The sequence below is a fragment of the Pleurodeles waltl genome, chromosome 2_2 (assembly GCF_031143425.1).
Source record: "Pleurodeles waltl isolate 20211129_DDA chromosome 2_2, aPleWal1.hap1.20221129, whole genome shotgun sequence".
NCBI classification, from domain to species: domain Eukaryota; kingdom Metazoa; phylum Chordata; class Amphibia; order Caudata; family Salamandridae; genus Pleurodeles; species Pleurodeles waltl.
Window position 1 is genome coordinate 1,040,149,787 of NC_090439.1, and position 24,783 is coordinate 1,040,174,569.

Consider the following 24,783-nt stretch of genomic DNA (forward strand, 5'->3'; position numbering starts at 1 on the left):
CCTGCCTTAGTCAGGTGTTAAAAAATGACACTAGAATGACACAGTGAAATCTTATAGATTTCACTGCGCCATTGTCTGGACCTCCCTGTGGGGGACCACCTCCTTTGCAAACATTATACTTGGTGCAGGTATAATGTGGCACAAGGGTTGACAAACTGGTGCAATGATGACATTTCACCAGTTTGTAAATATGGCGCAGGGTGGGGGACTGTGTTACTCCACCATAGCGTTAGAAAAAATGATGCTTGTAAATGAGTCCCTTAGTACCTGCTTATGATCTTTGTGGATGGGGTTACTCAGTCACAAAGGTGACAGATATCCTGTCCACCACATTACAACCCCAATATATCCTATAGAGATCGTAATACAGCGGACAGAATATCCATCACATTTGTTATGGAGTCAATCAATCAATCAGATTTTGTAAGCCATGGCTACTCACACGTGAGGGTCTCAAGGTGCTGGGGGGAGAGGAGGAGGCCTCATTCGACGGCCACGTCTTGAGGTTCTTCCTGAAGATGGTGAGCAATGGGATTTGTCTGAGGTGTGAGGGGAGGTTGTACCAGCTCTTTGCTGCAATGTAGGTGAAGGATCATCCTACGACTGTGATTTTACAAATGGGAGTGATGGTGGCTAGGGCCAGTTGGTCGGATTGAAGGGATGTGGTGGGGTGTGGAAGGAGACGCGGTGTTTCAGGTAGGCTGGTTCTGCATTGTTTATGGCTTTGTACGTGTGGGTGAGTAGCTTGAAGATGATTCATTTCCCGACTGGGAGCCAGTGGAGGGTCCTCAGATGTTGGGAGATATGTTCTCAGCGTGGTATGTCGAAGATGAGTCTGGCAGCAGCACTCTGGATGAGTCATAGTTTTTTTATATTTCTAGTCGAGGTGCTGGCGTAGAAGGCGTTTCTGTAGTTGAGCTTGCTTGTGACTAAGGCATGGGTGACTGTCCTGGGGCAGTCTGTTGGGATCCATCTGAAGATTTTCCAATGTTTGCAGAGTGTGTGCCAGCAGGAGGAAGCAAGTGAGTTTAGCTTGCGGGTCATGGATAGGGAGGAGTCGAGGATGATGCCTAGGTTGTGGTGTGCTCATTTGGTGCAGGGGGGCGCTGAGTGATGTGGACCACCAGGAGTCGTCCTAAGCTGGGGTGTCATTTCCAAAGATTATGAGCTCTGTCTTGTCAGAGTTGAGTTTGAGGCAGCTTTCTCTCATGCAGGTGGCGACGGCTTCCATTCCTGAGTGGAAGTTCCTTTTGGCTGTGTCAGGGTCTTCACTGAGGGAAATGATGAGTTGCGTGTCATCGGCATAATGCACAATGTTCATTCCGTGGCTTCTGACGATGGCTGTGAGAGGGGTCATGTATACATTAAACAGTGTGGGATTCAATGAGGATTCTTGGGTGACTCTGCAGTTGACTCCTGTGGGTCTGGATGTGTAGGGCGGGAGTCTGACCCTCTGAGTCCTCCCTGAGAGGAAGGAGTGGATTCACTCCAAAGCTCTTCCGCGGATTCCCATGTTGTGGAGTCTGGTGCGTAGAGTGCTGTGGGAGACCGTGTGGAAGGCTGCTGAGAGATCGAGGAGTATGAGCGCTGTGGTGTCGCTGTGGTCTAGGAGTGATCAGATGTCATCGGTGGCTGTCAGGAGGGCTGTCTCCCTGCAATGGTTGCTGCGAAAACCAGACTGGGAGCTGTCCAGGGATTTGTTGCCCTAAATAAAATTCCATAGTTGCGCTTTGATTCCTTTCTCCAGTACTTTGGGGGTGTATGGGTAGCAGCAAGATGGGCTGGAAATTCTTTAGTTCTGATGGTTTAGCCGAGGGTTTCTTAAGGAGAGGGTGTATTTAGGCATGTTACCAGTCCTCGGGGAAGGTGCCAGTGTTGATGGAGCAGTTCATCGTGTTTTGGAGCTCTGGGGTGATGGATGTGCTAGCTCTGATGTATATGTGGTGCGGGCTGGGATCCGTGGGGGCTCCAGAGTGGGTGATGTTCATAATGCTGACTGTTTCCTCGGTGGTGAGTGTGGAACAGCTGAGGATGGTCTGGGTGGGTTCTGGGGAGATGGGTCGGTCGCTGTTTCTGGCGCCAGGTTTTTCCGGGAGGAAGCTGATGTAGATGCCCTGGATCTTGCGGTGGAAAGAGGTGGTGAGTTTGTCGCAGAGGTCCTGTGACGGGGGTATGCCGGTGGCTTCGTAGGTAGGATTTGTGAACTCATTGATGACTTAGTATTCCATCTGTCAAGATCGTAATTAGGCCCTAAGTCCAAACGTGGAAATCTTCATTGCAGCTTCCACCCAAGGCTTTCTGACAACAATGCTGCATCCTCAGACAACACCTGTAGCATTGCTCAGATGAACTTAGCCTTCTCAGAATAATTTTCCTGAAAATTATCCAAGTTTGAAAGTTAGTGATGACCAGACCCAATACACTTCTGATATCCGAATCACGCTCCATCAAGGTTGGCCATATTTTGCAACTTTAACGTAATTTCACGCAACTGGATGTTTGTGGGCGGAGCTTTGATTTGTTTTAGCCACCACTTTTTACTCAAAATTTAAAAAATTCATAACCGTGTTTCTACTAATTGGATTTTTGTTGTTCTGGTATCAAACATTTAATTAAAATGTACTGTTTTTCCCACATTGGTGTGGGATTTTTCTTGTGTTGTGCTTTCACTTTATTACTGTTTGTGTGCTGCATGGGTAGTTTACACATTGCCTCTAAGTTAAGCCTGCCTGCTTTTTGGGCCAAGCTACCCAGGGTTAAAACCAGGTTAATTTAGTGACTTTTTGTGGTTCACCCTGCTGGGGATTGTGGCTGTTGCCTGGTCAGGACTCACACCCCACTCAATTTACAACCTAATTTCTTCCAGCATTCATGTAGTTTGTTGATGTGTGATTGTCAAATGAGTTTCTTGGGAGCACAGCACTTAAGACAATTACTGGGTGTGAAACACTGTGCCACTGAAAGGCAAGGGCCCAAACGGTGCAGCTACTGGGTCCACAAAAGCCGAAACAAACTGCTGTGACTTTTGAAACAGGAATGGCAATGTGTGACACATTTCAAGTTGATCAGATTTCCATCTCCTGTGTTGGTGGAAAGTACAGAAAGAGAAAAAGATCTCAGTGCATTATATTGTGTGAGTGAGAAAGTGTGTGTGCGCACACATCAAAACCAAAGTCGATGAATGAAGTGCTGATGTGGTGTAACACCTCATTTTACATAAAACTTGTCTGAAAGGAACATTGCACACAAACGTTGCCTAAAAGGAACTCCAAATACCATTATTGCCTTTGCTCCAAAAAAATATGCCTCCTTGAGGCATTTGCATCGTATGCATATTATTTTTCACTCCAAGCTTTCCATACTTTGCATGCGTTGCACCATTCAGCACATGCAAAGCAGGAAACGTTTTTAAAGTTTGCCTAAGCATTGTTATTTTTATCTAAAAAGGTATCCTTGTAGTGCTCTTATGCTAGACATCAAACACACACCACTGTACTCTGGTGCAAAGGTGTGTGTGTGGCAACAAAACAGCCAAATTGTGCTCTTGGGAACAGAGGAGCAGTTCCATTTCTTAGTAGACATGAGGTGAGTGTCATATCTAAGGCAATACAATACAGCAACTTTGTGTTTTTATTGCACTGTTAGTAAATGTTCCCCAAAATTCCAATATAAAAGAATCAAATTCTGCTTTCAATCAATTGGACTTCCTCAGAACATCTACAAGTCTATTAACCATTAAAATCTAACTGGCTAAGTTTCATAGGGATGCTGGTTAATGGCAGCTCCTATTGTCTTTCCTTTTTTTACTGTATACTTTCCACATAACTACTTGTGGTAGTAACTAATTTTCCTTTATTTTTAAGAGATTCTTATGGCCAGATGTACTAACACTAGTAACCATTACTGATTGTTTATGTGCGGGAAGGGACACCTAAGACTCAGTTTCAATATCAATCCATAACAATACCAATCAAGAACATCAATAATCTTGGGAGTCAGTAATTTCCACGCACCTTGACCCCTTGGTCATGAATAACCACAACTTCATGTAAAGTTTGAATGTGTATTTCCCTATATTAACAATGCTAATATCAGGAAACTTAGTCCCAAAATCAAAAGAAACAATACTGGTTGACCGAATCTTCGGAAGAATCTCAATTTAATCAAAGTGTGGATCAGTACACATTCCAGAGTTACAGTACAAATGAATAGCAAGAATAACTGCGCAATAGAAATAGCATACATTTAGATTCAGCAAAGAAAAGACATCAACTGTAGTGAATAGTCAGCAAGAATCATAAATGAGTCTCCTAACTAAACTTCTGATTAGAATGGCATATCTGGCCTTCATGCAAAACAATTTAGTCAGCACAAATTTAGAAAAAACATCTAACTATGGCTCTATTAAAATAAGTGGTTGGTACCTAAAGACAAAAGCAAATAGGCATGGCAATCAGTAACATAATCTTATACCTTGCTTCTGTATGGTTCAGCAAGCTCCAATAGTCTTCGTCAATTGGACATCGGTTCGGTCAGCATGGCATCGGAACTCAGCAATAGAGTTCAAGATAGAAATGTCTCAGAAAAGGATATAACAAAAAAGTACTTCTCCATAAAGATATAGGAAAAAGTGAGCGCTCTCTGTGCAGTTTGGAAGGAGTGTGGTTTATGGCATATCTTGACATGAGGCCATGCAAGTAGGCCCAAGACCGCTCTAATTTAAGGTCTATGATTATTACAGCAAATACATAATGCATGACCATTAACGTGACATACTACTAAATTAGTCCAAACATGAGCACAAGATTTTACATTAATAAGTAGTTAATAAGGACACTTATTGATTATTGTTGGTCACTTAAGTAGGCACATTTTCAAAGTTGTGTATTATTTCTCTACATTAATTCATTTTCTATGCATATTCAACATTCAGAATACATGAATATTCATTAGTGCAATTTCAGTGTTAAAAATCCCTCCTCTGATGACTAAATATCCTTTGTCTCTTACAGCAGTGGCTAAACTGCTTTTGATTTGCTCAGATCGGGTCTCAGTTCCTCTTTCTCCCCTTTCTAACTCTGAGGTTGGTCTGGTCATTGTTGGTGCTCTCAACAACTCCTTTCCATTGTCCAAACGACATGCCACTTTTCTCGTGTGGCTTGCATGGATCCAGTTCGGAACTCCAGCGCACTTCACAGCTGTGGTAGTGATCTACACTACCTGGTAAGGGCCTTGCCACTGAGGCTTCAAATACGTCTTCCTCACGTGCTTTCTGATCACAACCCAGTCACCTGCTCGCAGTTTGTGTCCTTGATCTTGAGACGGTTGCAGTGTGGTGGCTTCCACCCGATGAGAGAAAGAGCGAATCACATCAGCCAGACCCTTGCAGTAGTGCAACACTATATCATCTGTTATGTTCACAAGAGCATTTGCAGGAACCACTGGCAACCTCATTGCTTTGCCCATGAGGATCTCGTGCAGTGACAGTCCTATCTTCCTGTTGGGTGTGTTTTTCATTGTCTTCCGAACTACAGTAATGCGTCAGGCCATTTTAGATTCGTTGACGCACACATTTTTGCCATTCTTGATTTCAAGGTACCATTCATCTGTTGCACAAGTCCTGTTGCTTCAGGGCAGTAGCTACAACGCAACTTCTGCTCAATGTTTAAGGCTGTACATAGTAATTTAATTACCTCATTGTTGAATTGAATTCCTCTATCTGAGTCTAAAGAGATCGGAAACCCAAAACGTGGTATCAGTTCCCTAAGCAGTAATTTCGCTACTGTGAGGCTGTAATTTCTTCAAATAGGATAAGCTTCAATCCAATGACTAAAGGTGTAGACAATCATCAACACATACCTCAATCCTCCATACACAGGCATCTCAATAAAATCCATCTGCATTCTGCTGAGTGCACCTTCTGCTCTTCCAATGTGGCTCACATTGACCACTGTCCCTTTACCTGTATTCATTTGTTGACAAATGGCACAAGGATGGCAAACCGCTACAGCAAACCTGTCTGAACTTTGGATTGAAACAGTTCTGCTTGAACAATAGAAACATTACATCCCTCCCAACATGTGCTTGACCATGATAATATCTAGCCATTTGTGTTAACAAACTGTTCGCCAGTACAAATTGACCTTCTTCTGAAATCCACAGTTCATCCTGACGTTGTACACATTTCATTTTGGCCCATGACCTTTTCTCCTCCCTCTCAACATTATTCTGCAATGTTTTCAGCTCTTCCAAGGTATCTATAACATGTAACGCATAACTCGGACATGTCTTATCTTTCTCAGGTAACGATTTCCACTTATCTTTGAACAATATACAGTTCAATGCGCAAAACCTTGTGACTTGATCCGCATATCCATTTATCATTAACACAAAATCTTGTGATTTCAGATGTGCACTTCATTTTACCACAGCAATGTTCCCAGGCATTTGAATAGCTTGTAACAAGTCCTGAATTCTCTCACCATTTCTTACTGGTGAACCAGAAGAGGTCAGGAAACCTCTTTGTGACCACAACTGGCCAAATCCATCCACTATTCCAAATCCATACTGGCTATCTATATAGATGGTAACTTTAAGCTGTGCAGAAACATGGCATGCTCTGCTAAGGACTACCAGTTCTGCTACTTGAGCATAGTATACTCATCGAAGCCAGGACACTTCAAGTATACCAGAAATTGTGCACACAGCATATCCTGCTCTCAGTATTCCCGTATTGTCCCTTAGACAGGAACCATGAACAAAGATAGTTTGGGCATTTTCTTCCAATCAGGAGTCACTGATAGTGGGTCTTGGTTTTGTGCACAGATCAGTTACTTCAAGCCAATCATGCTCATTATCTTCCAATTTTTCAATTTCAATATTTTCGTTTGGGAGTAAGGTTGCCGGGTTAAGCACTGTAGACCTTTTTAATTACATGTTTTGGGGACCCCAGGATGCTCGTATCATAGCGAGTCAGGTATTGCATCTTAGTTCGAGTAATCAAAACTTCAATGGAGTGAGGGACCATAATAGTCAGGGGATGTCCCATTACAATGCCCTCACACTGTGCGAGGCTGTGTCCAACCACTGCGACTGAATGCAAACAGCCTGGTAAAGCTACTGCAACTGGGTCCAAAGTAGCTGAAAAATATGCTACTGGACGGTTTACACCACCATGGACTTGAGTCAGGACAGACAAAGAACGTGCATCACGCTCATGACAGAACAATGTAAAGGGTTTTATGTAGTCAGGCATTCCTAAAGCCGGGGCATTGCACAAACTCTCTCTCAATTAAGACAATGTTTTTATACTGGCTTGATCTAACACTAAGGGATCAGTAACTTTGTTGTGAGTCAGCTTCTGCAATGGCTATGAAATGATTTGAAAGTTGGGAATCCATTGGCGACAATACCTTACCATTCCCAAAAACACATCCTGAGATCTCTGTGTGGCTGGGGGACTCATCTGCAATATGGTTGTGACCCTTTCTCTGGGTATTTTCCTAATTCCCTTCTTAATCTGGTGACCCAAATATTTCACTTCTTTTTGACAGTATTGTAATTTAGTTGGGGACACTGTTAGCCTCAGGGTGGTCACCCCTATCTCTTTGCCTGCCTCCCTCCACTTTCTGGACACTGTTTTGCTGGTTTTAGGACTCTGTGCACTTTACCACTGATAACCAGTGCTAAAGTGAATTTGGTCTCTCCCTTTAAACATGATGACATTGGATCATACTCAATTGGATTATTTAATTTACTTATAAGTCCCTAGAAGAGTGAACAATATGTGCCCAGGCCTGTAGATTAAATGCTACTAGAGGGCCTGCAGCACTGATTGTGCCACCCACTTAAGTAGCCCCTTAACCATGTCTCAGGCTGTCCATTGCAAGGTCTGTGTGTGCAGTTTCACTGCCAATTCGACTTGGCATTTAAAAGTACTTGCCAAGCCTAAAGTTCCCCTTTTTCTATACAAGTCACCCCTAAGGTGGGCCCTAGGTAACCCATATGGTAGGGTGCTCTGTACACAAAGGCAGGACATGTACCTGTGTAGTTTACATGTCCTGGTAGTGTAGAAGTCCTACATTCTTTTTTGCACTGCTGTGAGGCCTGCTCCTTTAATAGGCTAACAGTAGGACTACCCTCATATACTGTTTGAGTGGTAGCTGCTGAGCTGAAAGGAGTAGGAAGGTCATATTTAGTATGGCCAGAATGGTAATACAAAATCCTGCTGACTGATGAAGTTGGATTTAATATTACTATTTTAGAAATGCCACTTTTAGAAAGTGAGCATTTCTCTGCACTTAAATCCTTCTGTGCCTCACAATCCACGTCTGGCTAGGTTCAGTTGACAGCTTCCTTGTGCATTCACTCAGACAAAAACCCAGACACAGGATGCTCAGTCACACTTGCATACATCTGCATATTGAATGGGTATTCCTGGGCAGGGAGGGTGGAGGGCCTGACATGTACATGTCAAAGGACAGTAGCCTGCCCTCATGCAAAGGACTGCCACACCCCCTACTGGGTCCCTCGCAGTCAGGATTGAACTGAAAGGGGACCTTGTGCACTTCTAAGCCACTCTTTGAAGTCTCTGACACTTCAAAGGCACATTTGGGTAGATAAACAGAGCCTCTGCCCCTACCAACTCTGACACTTCCTGTGGAGAAGAAACCCTGAACCAGAACCGGCAACTTGCAAAGAAGAACTGCCTGGCTGCCCAAAGGACTCACATGACTGCTTTCTGAGAAGGACTGCTGCTTTGCTGTTGCCCTGCTGCCTTGCTGCTGTCTGGCTGTGCTGAGAAGTGCTCTCCAAGGGCTTGGATAGAGCTTGCATCCTGTTCCCTCAAGTCTCAGGCCCAAAAAGACTTCTTTCCTGTAAGAAGAACTCCCCGTGCAGCGGAAATTGATGCAGAGCTTGAAGAAAATTACGCACAGCCTGCATCGTGGTGAAAAATTCACAGCATGCCGAACCAGAACAACACAGGCTGACTTTGCAAGGAGAAGATCGACCGAGCACCAGCATAGGGACCATAGATTCGATGCACGGCCCAATGGATCGATGCAAAGCTGAGCCGGAACGATGAGGCCTGACTTCCTGAGAGGAATTGACGCAGCGCCTGCTCTGTGGTAGAAATTTCCACGCAACGCCCACTGGATCAATGCAGCCCCTGTGACTTCGTACTGTCAGCGCCGGATCTCAACGCATCGTCTCCGGGGCAACCGAAAACCCCGCAACCCGAAGAGGATCTAAGACTGAGTGCTAGAAATCGACGCAAAGCCTTCCCTGCATGAAAAGTAAACAACGCATCACTGTGTGCGGCCCAAGAAATCGATGCATACCTCCCTGTTTTCCACGCATCTCCTCCTCTGTGGTTCCTTTAAGGGATTTTGAACGCAAACCAGGTACTTTGTGCTTCGAAGAGACATTTGTTGCTTTTAAGAGACTAACACGTTCAATAATTTTTACAGTGATATTTCAAAATATTCTTATTGCACCTTAATCGTTTCGACCTGCATTTTACCAGATAAATATTATATATTTTTCTAGACACTGGGTGGTGTATTTTTGTGGTGTTCTACTTTGTTATTACATGCTTTTTGCACAAATACTTTAAACATTGCCTTCTAAATTAAGCCTGACTGCTCAGTGCCAAGCTACCGGAGGGTGGGCACAGGATAATTTGGATTGTGTGTGACTTACCCTGACTAGAGTGAGGGTCCTTGCTTGGGCAGGGGGTAACCTGACTGCCAACCAAAGACCCCATTTCTAACATTGGTAATCAGCCGGGGGATAGGACTTGTATTTGTGCAGTGACATACAATAGCTAAATATACACTACCTACCCACAGTTGAGGTCAACTTGATTTTTTATATCGCTCTGCATTTTCGTTTTCTACCTGACATTTTTTACCTAGGATCCTCCTTCAATATGTCTCTGGCTGGGTCTCAAGCTGGAGATGAAGATTGTGACCTAGCCATGCTGGAGACATATACTGTCAAACAGCTGAAGGGGTTTTGCAAGGATATGGGAGTACCTGCCTAAAAGGCCTCCAGAAAAGAGGAATTCTAAATGCTTGGAGGGCCTGGGCAGAAGCCCATTCTGATGAGAATGTTGAGCAGGAGGGTCCAGAGGATGCCCCCTCAGAGGATTTATTGCCATTAGTAGAGAATATTACCACTGTGATTGTTCCCCCTGCCAAACCAGGGAGCAGTGTCTCTGATCAGGGCCTGGCCACAGAGGAAAGGAGAGAGGAGAGAGAATTCCAATTACAAATGGCAAGGATATAACTTGAAGCTCAACAGGAGGAGAGGAGGGCAGAGAGATAAGCCAAACAAGCTGAGGATGCAGTTGAGAGAGCTTGGACGAAAATAAACTTTTATTGGCTCATGAACTGAGTCTCAAGGAGCTGGATATTAAGGCAAGACAGTCTGAGTTCAGCAGTGATGGTGGCAGCACACATGCAGGACCTGCTGGGGAAAGAAATGTTTGTATACCTAAAAGTGTTGTGCCCAGTCATGTGGTGGGAGATGACATTGCCAAGTGGTTGGTTGTGTGTGAAGTTGCACTAAGGGCTCATGGGGTCTCTGAAGAGCAATGTGGGCGGCCTTGTGGTGGTATATATCAGTAGTTGGGAGGGACACACTTCTTACACTGGATCCAAACGATCAAAATGTATATGCACCCATGAAAACCGCTTTACTTGCCAATCTTGGGCTGACTCCTGAGAAATACCTTCAGAGGGTCAGAGACAGCACCAAACTCTCCACACAAACTTGGGTAGACTTTTTTGATTTCTCCAAGAAGGCACTGAATGGATGGGTGCAGGGCAGCAAAGTAAATGACTATGGGGGTCATTCTGACCCTGGCGGTCATGGACCGCCAGGGCCAACGACCACGGAAGCACCGCCAACAGGCTGGCGGTGCTTCCGGGGGCATTCTGACCGCGGCGGTAAAGCCGCGGTCAGAAAAGGGAAGCCGGCGGTTTCCTGCCGGCTTCCCGCTGCCCCAGGTAATCCTCCACGGCGGCGCTGCAAGCAGCGCCGCCATGGGGATTCCGACCCCCTTCCCGCCAGCCTGGTTCTGGCGGTTTTCACCGCCAGAACCTGGCTGGCGGGAACAGGTGTTGTGGGGCCCCTGGGGGCCCCTGCAGTGCCCATGCCATTGGCATGGGCATTGCAGGGGCCCCCTAACAGGGCCCCACATAGATTTTCAGTGTCTGCGTGGCAGACACTGAAAATCGCGACGGGTGCAACTGCACCCGTCGCACCCCTTCCACTCCGCCGGCTCCATTCGGAGCTGGCATCCTCGTGGAAGGGGGTTTCCCGCTGGGCGGGCGGGCGGCCTTCTGGCGGTCGCCCGCCAGCCCAGTGGGAAACTCAGAATGACCGCCGCGGTCATTTGACCGCGGTGCGGTCATTCGGCGGCTCCCGCCGGGCGTGCGGTTACCGCCGCCGGCGGGAGTCGGAATGACCCCCTATTTGTGGTTATTCAATTTGATCCCGAGAGAGCATATGTTCAGTTTTTGCTTTACAGAGTTGTGCCAGCACCTAGTTGACAGTAAGCTGACTGACCCTAGAAAGCTTGCTGAGGAGGCAGACCTCTGGGTTAGCACCAGAGTGTCCAAAACGGTATCAGGTGGGGACACCCACAAAGGTGGTCAGGGTTCCCAACAGAAGAAAGAGGGGGGAGAAAAATTTAAAGAAAAGGAACTCTCAAAAGGCCCCTAAAACAATTCCCAAGGGGGGGTAACCAGCCCTCACCAACATTTGGGAAGAAGCCAGGTGTCGTAGGCTGGCCGAAATCAAGCACACAGGACTAGTTGAGTCTATAGGTAAGTATGTTTATATGAGTTACATAACACTTTCTGGTGAGGTAAGTCTGTGATAGTAGGTTCTCTGTTTTTTGGTCGCCTTCTCCAGCCTTGGTTGACTACTCTCGTCTTCTTCTTTCTGCTTTCTCCATAGGCCTCTCGGGAAGTATGTGAGGACAGAAGAATAATAGTCACGGTAAGTGGTTGAGTAAATCTTTCTTTTCTTCTCTTCTCTTATTCTCTCTTTCTCTCTCTCCCTCTCTACCTGCTCCCTTGTTTCTGCTCTTTCTTTTCTTTTCCTGTCTTCTGTCTTACTCAGATCGGTCCAGTTGTATTTGATTCTGGCTTTTTCTTTATTTCTTTTCCTGTATGTTCTTTCTCTCTTTCTGTTCTCTATTTTCTCTTTCTGTTGTCCACTTTCTCTTTCTGTTCTCTATTTTCTCTTGGGTTTCCTTCCCTATAATGGTATTTTCTTTCCTCTTATTGTCTGTCAGTAACTGGAACCTATTCTCTTCCTGGTAATCCCTTTTTTGTGCTTGCTGTGCTCCCCGTTCCCGTCCTCCCTCCTCCTTCTCGGTTTACCTCCCGCCCCTGGTGAACGTGACCTTCGTCCCGGGTTGGGACCGCAATGATTCCTTGCTCTGCCTTTGCTTGGGTCTTGAGGGGGTGCCGATAGCCCTAGGAGTCTCCTCGACCCCTGGGGCCTCACGAGTCTTCGGGGTGGGTCCTCTGTAGCCTCCTGCACTAATCCTCTCCGACCATCCACTGTTCGCCTCCCCAACTCTGCGACCTGACCTTTTGAGTCCCCAGGTTCCCGCGGAGAGAGTCCTGAGCCTATCGGATGGGGTGACCTCAGAGGCACTTCCGGGTCATCCCAGGCAGCGTCAACACCAGTCGAGATTGTGTGCGGGTCGGCCCGATCCAACCCGTCACAGACACTCCCCCTAGAGAGCGGCAGTCGATAACACTTAAGAGCAGGGTAGCGGGATAAGAAGTCAGCATTCACCATGTTGCGGTCCGGACAGTGCAGAATCTGGAAAGAGAAGGGCTGCAAAGAGAGAAACCACCTTAGAACACGAACGTTCGAGTCTTTGTTGCGAGCAAGCCAGGTGAGAGGTGCATGGTCCGTAAGAAGGGTATTTTATTTAAGTTCATTCGGTCTAAGAATATAGACCATTGGAAATGTAAAAATAACAATCTTACATGATGAATTAAAACCATTCGAAATCACAATAACTCATCATAATTCATAATAACAATCTCACATAATTCTAGTAAGACCTAATAACCAACAGTCATATAAAATGGTACAATAAAATCCTCAAAACTGGGGCTATGGTCATCCTTAAAATACAATAATTAAAACATAGATAAGATAAAAAAGCTATAATATAAAGAACTTGTGGCTATCGTGCAAATGTAAACCACTATTAGCTTCCATGTGACTTTACTCAATATTTTAGCCAGTTTGTTAGCAAATAAAATTCATTTCCATGTAAAAAATGATTTGTCAGGTAGCGTGGCAAATTTCACGTAAAAGAACATCTCTATAAACTTGTACGGTCTCTGTTGCTCACATAAGGGGCCACGAGTTTCTACTAAGATTCGTAAAGATGCCACATAGAAATTAAGAAAATTCACGGCAATATCAAATTTCATAACCGTAAGAAGGGTAAATGTTCGCCCACTGAGATAATAGCGCAATGCCTTGATAGCCCATTTAATAGCCAAACATTCTTTCTCAATGGTGGGATAGTGTGTCTCTCTCAGGAGCAGTTTCCTACTAATATACAGCATAGGGTGGATAGACCCATCCGTCTGGGTTTGAGATAACACTGCCCCAAGTCCTACATCAGATGCGTCCGTTTGTAAAACGAAAGGTTTTTGGAAATCCGGACAGCATAACACAGGGTTGGTGGATAGGGCGTTTTTCAGACGGTCAAAGCTGTGACGTGCAGCTTCGGGAAGCGAGGAGAAAGTTTTGGGAGTAGACTTCTTTAGCAAGTTGGTGAGAGGTTCTGCTACTGTCGAAAATTGCGGAATAAACCACCGGTAGTACCCAACAAGAACGAGGAAAGCATGTACATCCTTCTTTGACTTTGGTAGGGGTATCTGTTGGATGGTGTCTACTTTCTCTGTCTGAGGACGAACCAGGCATTCCCCTAACATGTAGCCTAGGTATGTGATATTCGTAAACCCTAACTTACATTTCTCAGGGTTAGCTGTTAAATGGGCTTCCCTTAATGCCTGTAAAACCGCCCCCAAGTGTTCTAAATGTTCTGTCCATGTCTTGCTGTATATCACTATATCGTCTAGATACGCAGCCGCATATAGCTGTTGGGGACGCAGTACCTTGTCCATGAGTCGTTGAAATGTGGCCGGGGCCCCATGCAGCCCAAAGGGGAGAACTGTAAATTGGTAAAGACCGGACGGGGCTGCAAAGGCAGTTTTTTCCTTATCTGCTGCTCTTAAGGGGATCTGCCACTACCCCTTTGTGAGATCAAGGGTGGACATGAACCTGGCTTGTCCCAATTTTTCAAGAAGTTCATCAACGCGTGGCATGGGGTAAGCGTCAAAATAGGTCAGTTCATTGACCCTTCTATAATCCATGCAAAACCAAGTACTCCCATCCGGTTTTGGGACCAATACTACCGGAGAACACCAGGGACTGCTGGAGGGTTCTATGATCCCTGCTCTCAGCATGGTTTGGACCTCTTGTTCTATTAGGAGTCGTTTGGCTTCTGGGATGCGATAGGGTCTTTGTCGGGATATGGACTAATTTTTGGTTCGAATCTGGTGTTCAGCTAACTGGGTATGTCCGGGCTGTTTGGAAAAAACATCCCGATATGTCTCGATAACGTGTAAGAGGCGAACAAGCTGTGTATCTGGAAGGGTTGCATTGGTTTGAGGCCTAGATTCCTCTGGACAGTGTGCAAGGGAAGTGTTAGGAATGGGATGTCCTCTGTACTGTTATTTGTGATGTACCGGACCGGTTGGACATTCACAGGTTCTTGCCATTTTTTAAAGATGTTTATGTGATATATTTGTTCCCTACCGTGGCCGTGGGGTAGAGCCAGTTTATGGGTAGTGGGGTTGACTTGTTCGAGTACCTCGTATGGTCCTTGCCACCGAGCCAATAGTTTGTTCTCAGTACAGGGAAGGAGTTCTAACGCTTTGTCCCCTACTTTTAAACTTCGGAGCACACTCCTGGCGTCATACCCCTTTTTCTGCTTCTCTTGGGATTCTCGTAAGGTATTGTGGGCTTTTTCTCATCCTGAATGTAGGGTCTCTCTCAACTCCATGGTGTATGTTAGGAGATCTTTAATCTCATCGTCTGACTCTACCCATTGTTCAGCTAGCATCTTGAGAAGGGTTCGGAGTGGTCGCCCAAACAACAATTCGAAAGGACTATGGCCTAGAGAAGACTGAACGTGTGTGCAAATCGCATACAATACCAGGGGTAATTTATTTTCCCAATCTCTACCATCTTCAGTGATACTCTTTCTGAGTAAGGACTTAATGGTCCGGTTATATCTTTCCACGAGACCATCAGTTTGTGAATGATATACTGATGTTCTGATCCGTTTTACTCCTAAGGTCTTGCTCACTTCGGCCATGAGTCTGGACATAAAGGGTGTGCCTTGGTCGGTTAAGATTTCCTTAGGGAACCCTACCCTGGAAAATAACTCAATCATGGCTTGTGCAATTACTTTCGTATGCATGCTGGGGAGGGGAATAGCTTCTGGATACCGGGTAGCGTAATCTACCAATACCAAGACGTATTGAAGACCCTTACTGGATGGGTTGAGGGAGCCGATAATATCCATGACCACGCGGGAAAAAGGGGTCTCTATGATTGGCAAAGGCTGTAATGGAGCGGGCGGGTGTGTAGCCGGATTATACAATTGACATTTTGGACAATTCGAACAATGTCTACGAATATCCCCAAAAACCCTGGGCCAATAGAACCGCCTGAGTACGGCCTCCTCGGTCTTCTCCCTACCCAGATGCCCTTCCCCCTTGTCCCCATGAGCAAGCTGCAGGACCTGTTGTCTGTGACTACTAGAGACTATCAATTGTTTTTGCCTTCCATCTTCGGTATGTGGAATTCTATATAAGAGTTGGTTCTGTATGAGGAATTTTGGACCTACCACATGTTCCTCGTGATTCAAGGCTTGCTGCCATGCATTCTTTAAGGAGGGATCGTCCCGTTGACTCTGCCTGAAATCTCTTGCCACAGTATACACTTTGCCTGTGAGTCCTGGGCCCAGCCTGGTGGTTTCATTGGGTTTTGGTGCATATGGTTGTCGTTTAATTCTTTTCTGTCGTTTGCTTAGATGGTCTCTAGGATTCCGGCTCACTCCCTCCCCGGCGTCATATGGGACTTCCTTCCACCACATTTTCAGAGTGTGCTCCTGTCCTGCTTTTGTCAACAAAAGGGAAACGTCTGCATAGTCAGTTCCAATAATAATGTCCTCATCCAAGTGAGGTAACACTCCCACCTTGAGGGTTTATTTTTCTTCTCTCCACTGGAAGTTGATGACAGCCACTGGATAATATCTTTGATCCCCGTGGACACAGGCGATCAATACTTGTGCCTGGGGTAACCCTTGACCGGGTTCAATCAATTCCTGATGGATGACGCTCTGGCTGTATCCTGAGTCAACCAGTGCCACCCTTTTCATGCCGTTGAGAAGGATAGGGAGTGTGTATGTGGGTTTATTTTTCCCGACCCAGAAAACTCTTCCCTTTGCAACCCCAACCTCCATCAGTTCTTCCATGTCCTTTTTCTGGGGGCAATATCGGGCTATATGTCCCCACTCTGAACAGTGATAACACTGAGGACCCGTAGTGGGAAAAGTTGTTTGTGGAGGATGGTGTATCCTTCTACGCTATGGTTCTTGGGTCCCCATTGGCCGTGGGGCTGCTCCTTTTCCTATGGTGGGGCGCACCGGGGAAGGGACTGGGGTTCTGCTAGAGGTAGCTCTGAAGTCTGGACTCCTGTGGCACAAGCAAGGTCAATGGCTGTTTCATTGGTCAACCCTGGGTGTTATCGAACCCAATTACGGGTTGTGTTCGGCAGGGCGTCTAAAAATTGTTCCAAGACGATTACGTCAAACATCTCTTCTCTGTTTTTTTCAGTAGGATGTAACCATCGACCGGCAGCATGTTGCACCCTGTAGTAGAGGGTGCAAGGATTTTCCTGTGGTTGCCACTTAGTTTGGCGAAATTTGGACCGGTAGCTTTCACTGTCAAGCCCTACCTGTGGAGAAGTGTGGCTCAATGGTTAGAGCGGCAGACCCTGATGCAGAAATCTGGCCCGGGACCAGGGTTCAATACCTGCCTCAGTGTCTCTTGGGCTCAATTTCCTCGGACCTGATAATTCTTGCATCAGTGCCTAATCTAATTCATGGGTCCCACTCTGTAACTCTGGGCAATAGCTTGCTTAATCTCCACAACAGCCCCAACAGTGCTGGGATGCCTGGCTTCACCTTGGAGGTTGCCCAGGGGTGGGCACCTCACAGGGAAATGCCAGGAGGGGTTCCACAGTGGTATGCGTACAGCGCCTTGAGACCCTAACGGGTGAGTAGTGCGCTATACAAGTAAGAAGTTTACAGTTTTTACCCTTTCTAAGATGATCTTCTTGCTTTCTTTATATGGGAAAGTACCACTAGGATTGATTGCTTGGTATGTAGCTTGGAGATGCCCCGTCAGTAAAGGGGCGATGTACTGCCCCCACTTGTCCTCTGGCCAACTAGCCGTGCTTTCCACTCTTTCGAAATTGAGGAAAAAGGAGTCGGGATCTTCCTGATCCAGATATTTTTGTAAGATGATGGTTGGTACATTGGGATGTACCTTTGTGTGGGCTATGGTATCCGTAAGCTTTCCTAGGGCGGTTTCATGGACTAGTTGGTTGTTTGCCATGATTGTGGCCTGGCTCTTAAGGGCAGTCTGTAGGGCCTCGCGCTCTTCCCTTGCTTCCTTCATCTGTTGTTCCCACATTAGTTGGAGGTGACGTTGTCCCTCTGCTAACTGTGCAATAACGTCCGCCATGGTGGGTTTGTCCTCCATTATGGAGGTCTTCTAGTGATCCCACTTCTGACAGCACTTTGTCATAGGCTGGCCGATATCAAGCACACAGGACTAGTTGAGTCTATAGGTAAGTAGTGTTTATTTGAGTTACATAAGACTTTCTGGTGAGGTAAGTCTGTGAAAGTAGGTTCTCTGTTTTTCGGACACCTTCTCCAGCCTTGGTTGACTACTCTCATCTTCTTCTTTCTGCTTTCTCCATAGGCCTCTCGGGAAGCATGTGAGGACAGAAGAATAATAGTCACAGTAAGTGGTTGAGTAAATCTTTCTTTTCTTGTCTTCTCTTATTCTCTCTCTCTCTCTCTCTCTCTACCTTTTTCCTTGTTCCCTTGTTTCTGCTCTTTCCTTTCTTTTCCTGTCTTCTGTCTTACTCAGATCGGTCCAGTTGTATTTGATTCTGGCTTTTTCTTTATTTCTTTTCCTGTATGTTCTTTTTCTCTTTCTGTTCTCTATTTTCTCTTTCTGTTCTCCACTTTCTCTTTCTGTTCTCTATTCCCGTCCCCCCTCCTTCTCGGTTTACCTCCCGCCCCTGGTGACCGTGCCCTGCGTTATATACATAGATCCTCCCTCCCCTCCTCCCTAACCCTGTCCGTCCCCAGCCCCGTATCTGACTTAGCCACGCTTCTCCTGAAGCGTGGCGGGTCCTAAGGGTCTGCTTCCCGGGGCCGGCTGTCTTCGTCCCGGGTTGGGACTGCGATGATTCCTTGCTCTGCCCTTGCTTGGGTCTTGAGGGGTGCTGATAGCCCTAGGAGTCTCCTCGACCCCTGGGGCTTCACGAGTGTTCGGAGTGGGTCCTCTGTAGCCTCATGCACGAATCCTCTCCGACCATCCGCCGTTCGCCTCCCCAACTCCGCGACCTGGCCTTTTGAGTCCCCAGGTTCCCACGGAGAGAGTCCTGAGCCTATCGGATGGGGTGACCTCGGAGGCACTTCCGGGTCATCCCAGGCAGTGTCAGCACCAATCGAGATTGTGTGCGGGTCGGCCCGATCCGACCCGTCACACCAGGGTACTCTGATAAAAAGGTAGGGAAGTTCATCCCCAAATGTTTAGAGTGCTACTAGCATGGACACTCTAAGGGCAACTCCCAGTGTCCCAAAAGGGCACAGCCCTCCACTGGAGGGCAGACCCCTGGGTTGGCTAGTATAGCGCTTGAGGTGGGAGACAGTCCCAGTTAGCTTTGGGGAGCAGATAGATGTGTGCCTAGTATCCCTGGGAGATAATTAAATGGTGCCAAAAGCCCACATGCCTGCCAATACTTCCAAGTATAGGCAGTGGGTCACCATTGATGGGCAAAGGGTGGAGGCTTTGTGTGACACAGGAGCAAGTATGACTACTGTCAAGAGTCAGCTGGTGTCAGCAGAGCAGATAACCCCTAATACATTCCACAAGGTCATAGTTGCTGACAATAGCGAGAGTCACCTACCAGTGGCTTTGGTTCCCTTTGAGTGGAGGGGTTTCTGGTACTCTAAAGGTAGCTGTGACTCCTGCCATGCCTGTAGATTGTCTGTTAGGCATTGATCCTGAGGATACTGCATGGAAAGAGGTAGAGTTCAGATCCCACCTTGAGATATTAGGTTTGCCTAAGTGGGTATGCATGACCACAAGGTCCATGGCTGCTCGGGAAGGGAATCAAGGGCATCTGGAGCCTGGAACAATGGGCAAGACAGCTGCACAGAGGAAGGGCAAGAGGTGCGGGAAACCCCCCTCAGATATTGCCACGGTGGTGGATGGAATCCCGTAGGAGGAGGCCCCTGAGCCAACTGGAGAGGATATTGCCGACCTGGGCAACCTGCTGGAACTTGCTGGCTGGCAATTAGATGGTGGGCCAACAAGGGAGGAATTCTGCAAAGCGCAGAAAGAGTGCCCCACTCTTGAGGGTCTGAGGCAACAGGCCTCAGCCCAAGCAGCAGGTGAAGCCTCTGGTGATCACCATATATACTGGGAGAATGATCTCCTCTACGGTGAGCCTAAGGCTCCGCCCATTGGGGCAGCAGCTGTGCTGGTGGTCTCCCAGTGTTAACGGGCCTTCCTACTGGGCCTGGCTCACGACATCCCCCTGGAAGGACATTTGGCCCAAGACAAGACCTTTGCCAGGCTTGTCACCCACTTCCATTGGCCTAGAATGCGGGTAGCCTCAGATAATTTCTGCAGGGCCTTCTCCACCTGCCAGGCAAGTGGGAAGACAGGGAAAAGGCTTAAGGCCCCCCTGATCCCACTCCCCCTTGTTGGCACCCCCTTTGAAAGGGTGGGCATTGACAACATTGTCCCTTGGACCCCAAAACCGCCTTAGGCAACAGGTTTATCCTGTCACCTGCTACCCAGAGGCAATCCCTCTGAGGATAGTGACTGCACCGGTGGTGATCAGAGCCTTGATGGAAATATTTACCTGTGTGGGGTTCCCAAAGGAGGTTGTGTCTGACAGAGGCACAAACTTCATGTCAGCGTACATGAAGTCCATGTGGGATGAGTGTGGGGTAACCTACAAGTTTACCACCCCTTACCATCCTCAATCCAATGGGTTTGTTGAGAGATTCAACAAGACCCTAAAAGGCATAATCACTGGTCTACCTGAGGCCATGAGGCCTAAGTGGGACGTCCTCTTGCCATGCCTTGTCTTTGCTTATAGGGAGGTTCCCCAGAAAGGGGTGGGATTCAGCCCCATTTGAGCATCTCTATGGTCACCTTGTCAGGGGACCACTAAGCATAGTGAAAGAGGGCTGGGAGAAAGCTCCAAAGACACCTCCCCAGGATGTAGTCAGTTACATGCTGGCCCTCCGCTACCAGACACAATGCTTCTGGAAGCAGGCCAAGAGTAACCTCAAGGCCAGTCAAGAGGTGATGAAGGAGTGTTATAACCGGAAGGCCACTCTGGTTGAATTCTCACCTGGCGACAAAGTTTGGGTAATGGAGCCACTAGAGCCCAGAGCTCTCCAGGACCCCTGGAATGGCCCATTTGAGATCAAGGAGCGGAAGGGGGAGGCCACTTACCTCATGGACCTTAAGACCACTAGACACCCCCTAAGGGTTCTCCACCACAATCGACTCAATCCTCGTTTTGAGAGGTCTGAGGTCAGCATGCTCCTTGTGACAGATGAGGGCATGGAAGAGGAGAGTGAGCCTCTCGCTGGCCTCCTCTCTGCCAAAGAAGGTGATGGGTCAGTGGAGGGTGTCAATCTCCCTGACTCCAGATCAGAGAAGAGACTGCTACGAGTTGTTGGAGCAGTTCTCTTCCATGTTTTCCCTTACTCCTGGACTCACCCACTTGTGTTTCCACAATATTGACATGGGATACAGTCCCCCTGTAAAGAACAAGATTTATAGGTTGTCAGACAAGGTGAAGGCCAGCATCAAGGAGGAAGTCACCAAGATGCTGGCCCAAGGGGTTACTGAGAAGTCCAGTAGTCCTTGGGCCAGCCCTGTGGTGCTGGTACCCAAGGCTGCTGCACCCAGTGCCAAGCCAGAACTCCGGTTCTGCATGGACTACTGGGGACTCAACTGAGTTACACGGACTGATGCTCACCCCATCCCAAGCTGATGAGATTGTAGACAGACTAGGCACTGCCAAATTCCTCAGTACTTTTGATCTCATATCAGGGTCCTAGCTGGCAAGGAAGCCTTCTGCACAGCCTACCTAGACAACATAGCAACCTATAGTTCCAGCTGGGAGGAACACCTGCTCCACCTCAAGGAGATGCTTCGGGCTCTGCAACAGGCAGGCCTGACCATCAAGGCCAGTAAGTGCCAGATTGGGCAGGGTTCCGTGGTGTACTTGGGACACCTAGTAGGTGGTGGCAAAGTGCAGCCACTCCGGGCCAAGATAGAAACTATCAGGAACTGGCAACCGCCTAGAACACAAACAGAGGTGAGAGCCTTCTCAGGCCTCACAGAATATTACCGTAGATTTGTCAAGGAATATGGATCCATTGTGTCACCCTTGACAGAACTTACTTTCAAAAAGCAACCTAAGTTGGGAAAGAGACTTGTCAGAAATCAGAAAGCCTTTGACTCCCTGAAGGAAGCCATGTGCACGGCCACCGTGCTCAAGGCCCCTGACTACTCCAAGGAATTTACTGTGCAGACAGATGCTTCAGAGCATGGCACAGGGGCTGTTCTAGCACAGCTAAATGAGGAGGGCCTAGACCAACCAGTAGTCTTTATTAGCAGAAGACTATTACCACGGGAACAGAGCTGGAGTGCTATTGAGAGAAAAGCATTTGATGTGGTCTGGGCACTGAAAAAGCTGGGACCATACCTGTTTGGGACTCACTTCCAGGTTCAGACAGACCACATACCCCTGAGATAGCTCATGCAGATGAGGGGCGAGAATCCTAAACTCTTGTAGTGGTCCATTTCCTTACAGGGGATGGACTTTACGGTGGATCATCGCCCGGGGATTGACCACGCTAATGCTGATGGTCTCGCTAGATACTTCTACCTTAGCGATGAGAGCTCCCAGGAGGTTGAGGAGCCCTCCCCACTTTCCGCTAGGGGGACACATGTTAGACCTGACATCCTTAGGGTGGTCACCCCTAACTTTTTGCCTGCCTCCCTCCACTTTTTGGACACTGTTTTTGCTGGTTTTAGGACTCTGCACACTTTAACACGGCTAACAGTGCTAAAGTGCATGTGCTCTCTCCCTTGAAACATGGTGACATTCTATCATACCCAACTGGCTTATTTAATTATTTACTTATAAGTCCATAGTAAAGTGCACTATATGTGCCCAGGGCCTGTAGATTAAATGCTACCAGTGGGCCTTCAGCACTGATTGTGCCACCCACTTAAGTAGCCCCTTTACCATGTCTCAGGCCTGCCACTGCAAGGCTTGTGTGTGCAGTTTCACTGTCAATTTGACTTGACATTTAAAAGTACTTGCCAATCCTAAAATTCCCCTTTTTCTACATATAAGTCACCCCTAAGGTGGCCCCTAGGTAACCCACAGAGCAGAGTGCTGTGTAGACAAAAGGCAAGACATGTACCTGTGTAGTTTACATGCCCCTGGAGTGTAAAACTCCTACATTTGTTTTGCACTGCAGTGAGACCTGCTCCTTTCATAAGCTAACATTAGGGCTACCCTCATATACTGTTTGAGTGGTAGCTTTTGATCTGAAATGAGTAACAAGGTCATATTTAGTATGACCAGAATGGTAATACAAAATCCTGCTGACTGGTGAAGTTGGATTTAATATTACTATTGTAGAAATGCCACTTTTAGAAAGTGAGCATTTCTCTGCACTTAAATCCTTCTGTGCCTTACAATCCACGTCTGGCTGGGTTTAGTTGACAGATCCCTTGTGCATTCACTCAGACAAACCCCAAACACAGGATGCTCAGTCACACTTGCATACAGCTGCATATTGAATGGGTCCTAGGTTGGGAGGGTGGAGGGCCTGACACTAACATGTCAAAGGACAGTAGCCTGCCCTCACACAAAGGACTGCCACACCCCCTACTGGGAAAATGGCAGACAGGATAGAACTGAAAGGGGACCTTGTGCACTTCTAAGCCACTCTTTGAAGTCTCTCCCACTTCAAAGGCACATTTGGGTATTTAAACAGGGCCTCTACCCCTACCAACTTAGACACTTCCTGGAGAAGAACCTGATCCAGAACTGGCAACCTCCCAAGAAGAACTGCCTGGCTGCCGAAAGGACTCACCTGACTGTTTTCTGAGAAGGACTGCTGCCTTGCTGTTGCCCTGCTGCCTTGCTGCTCTCTGGCTGTGCTGAAAAGTACTCTCCAATGGCTTGCCTCCTGTTTCCTGAAGTCTCAGGACCAAAAAGTCTTCATTCCTGCAAGACGAACTCCCTGTGAGGCGGATATCGATGCACAGCCGGCAGAAAACGACGCACAGCTTTCATCGCAGTGAAAAATTCATTGCACGCCGAAACGGAACGATGCAGCCTGACTTCCCAAGGAGAAGATCGAATCAGAACCAGCGTAGCGACTGGAAATTCGATGCAAGGCTCTCTGGATCGACACAAAGCTGAGCCGGAACGACACAGCCTGACTTCCTGAGAGGAATCGATGCAGCGCCTGCCGTGCAGAACAAATTTCCACGCAACGCCCACTGGAGCGACGCAGCCCCTGTGACTTCGTCCTGTCAGTGCCGGATTTCAACGCATTGTCCCCGTGGCGTCTGAAATCCCTGCAACCCGAAGAGGATCCAAGACCGAGCACTGGAAATAAATGCAAAGCCTTCCCTGCGTGAAAAATAAATGACACATTGCTGTGTGCGGCAAGAGAAATCGACGCACACCTCCCTGTTTTTCATGCATCTCCTCCTCTGCGGTTCCTTGCGGAGATTTGGAACGCAAATCAGGTACTTGGTGCTTGCAAGAAACATTTGTTGCTTTTAAGAGACGAACAGCACTTTATATTATTTTTACAGTGATTTCAAAATATACTTATTGCATCTTAATCATTTTGCCCTGCATTTTACCAGGTAAATGTTATCTTTTTTTCTAAACACTGTGTGGTGTATTTTTGTGGTGTTCTACTGTGTTATTGCATGATTTATTGCACAAATACTTTACACATTGCCTTCTAAGTTAAGCCTGACTGCTCAGTGCCAAGCTACCACAGGGTGGGCACAGGATAATTTGGATTGTGTGTGACACCCTGACTAGATTGAGGGCCCTTGCTTGGGCAGCGGGTAACCTGACTGCCAACCAAAGAACCCATTTCTAACGGACTCTTTATGGCCATTCTTTCCTAAATGGTTCAGTAAGGCAATCATGTCATATTTGCATTCTTCCCTTGTTTTGGATGCGTTCAACAAATCATCAATGTACTGTACCAATAATGATTGGAAAGGCATTTCCAATGACTCAAGGTTATTTTCCAAAATTTGATTGAATATGAAAGGTGATTCTGAAAAC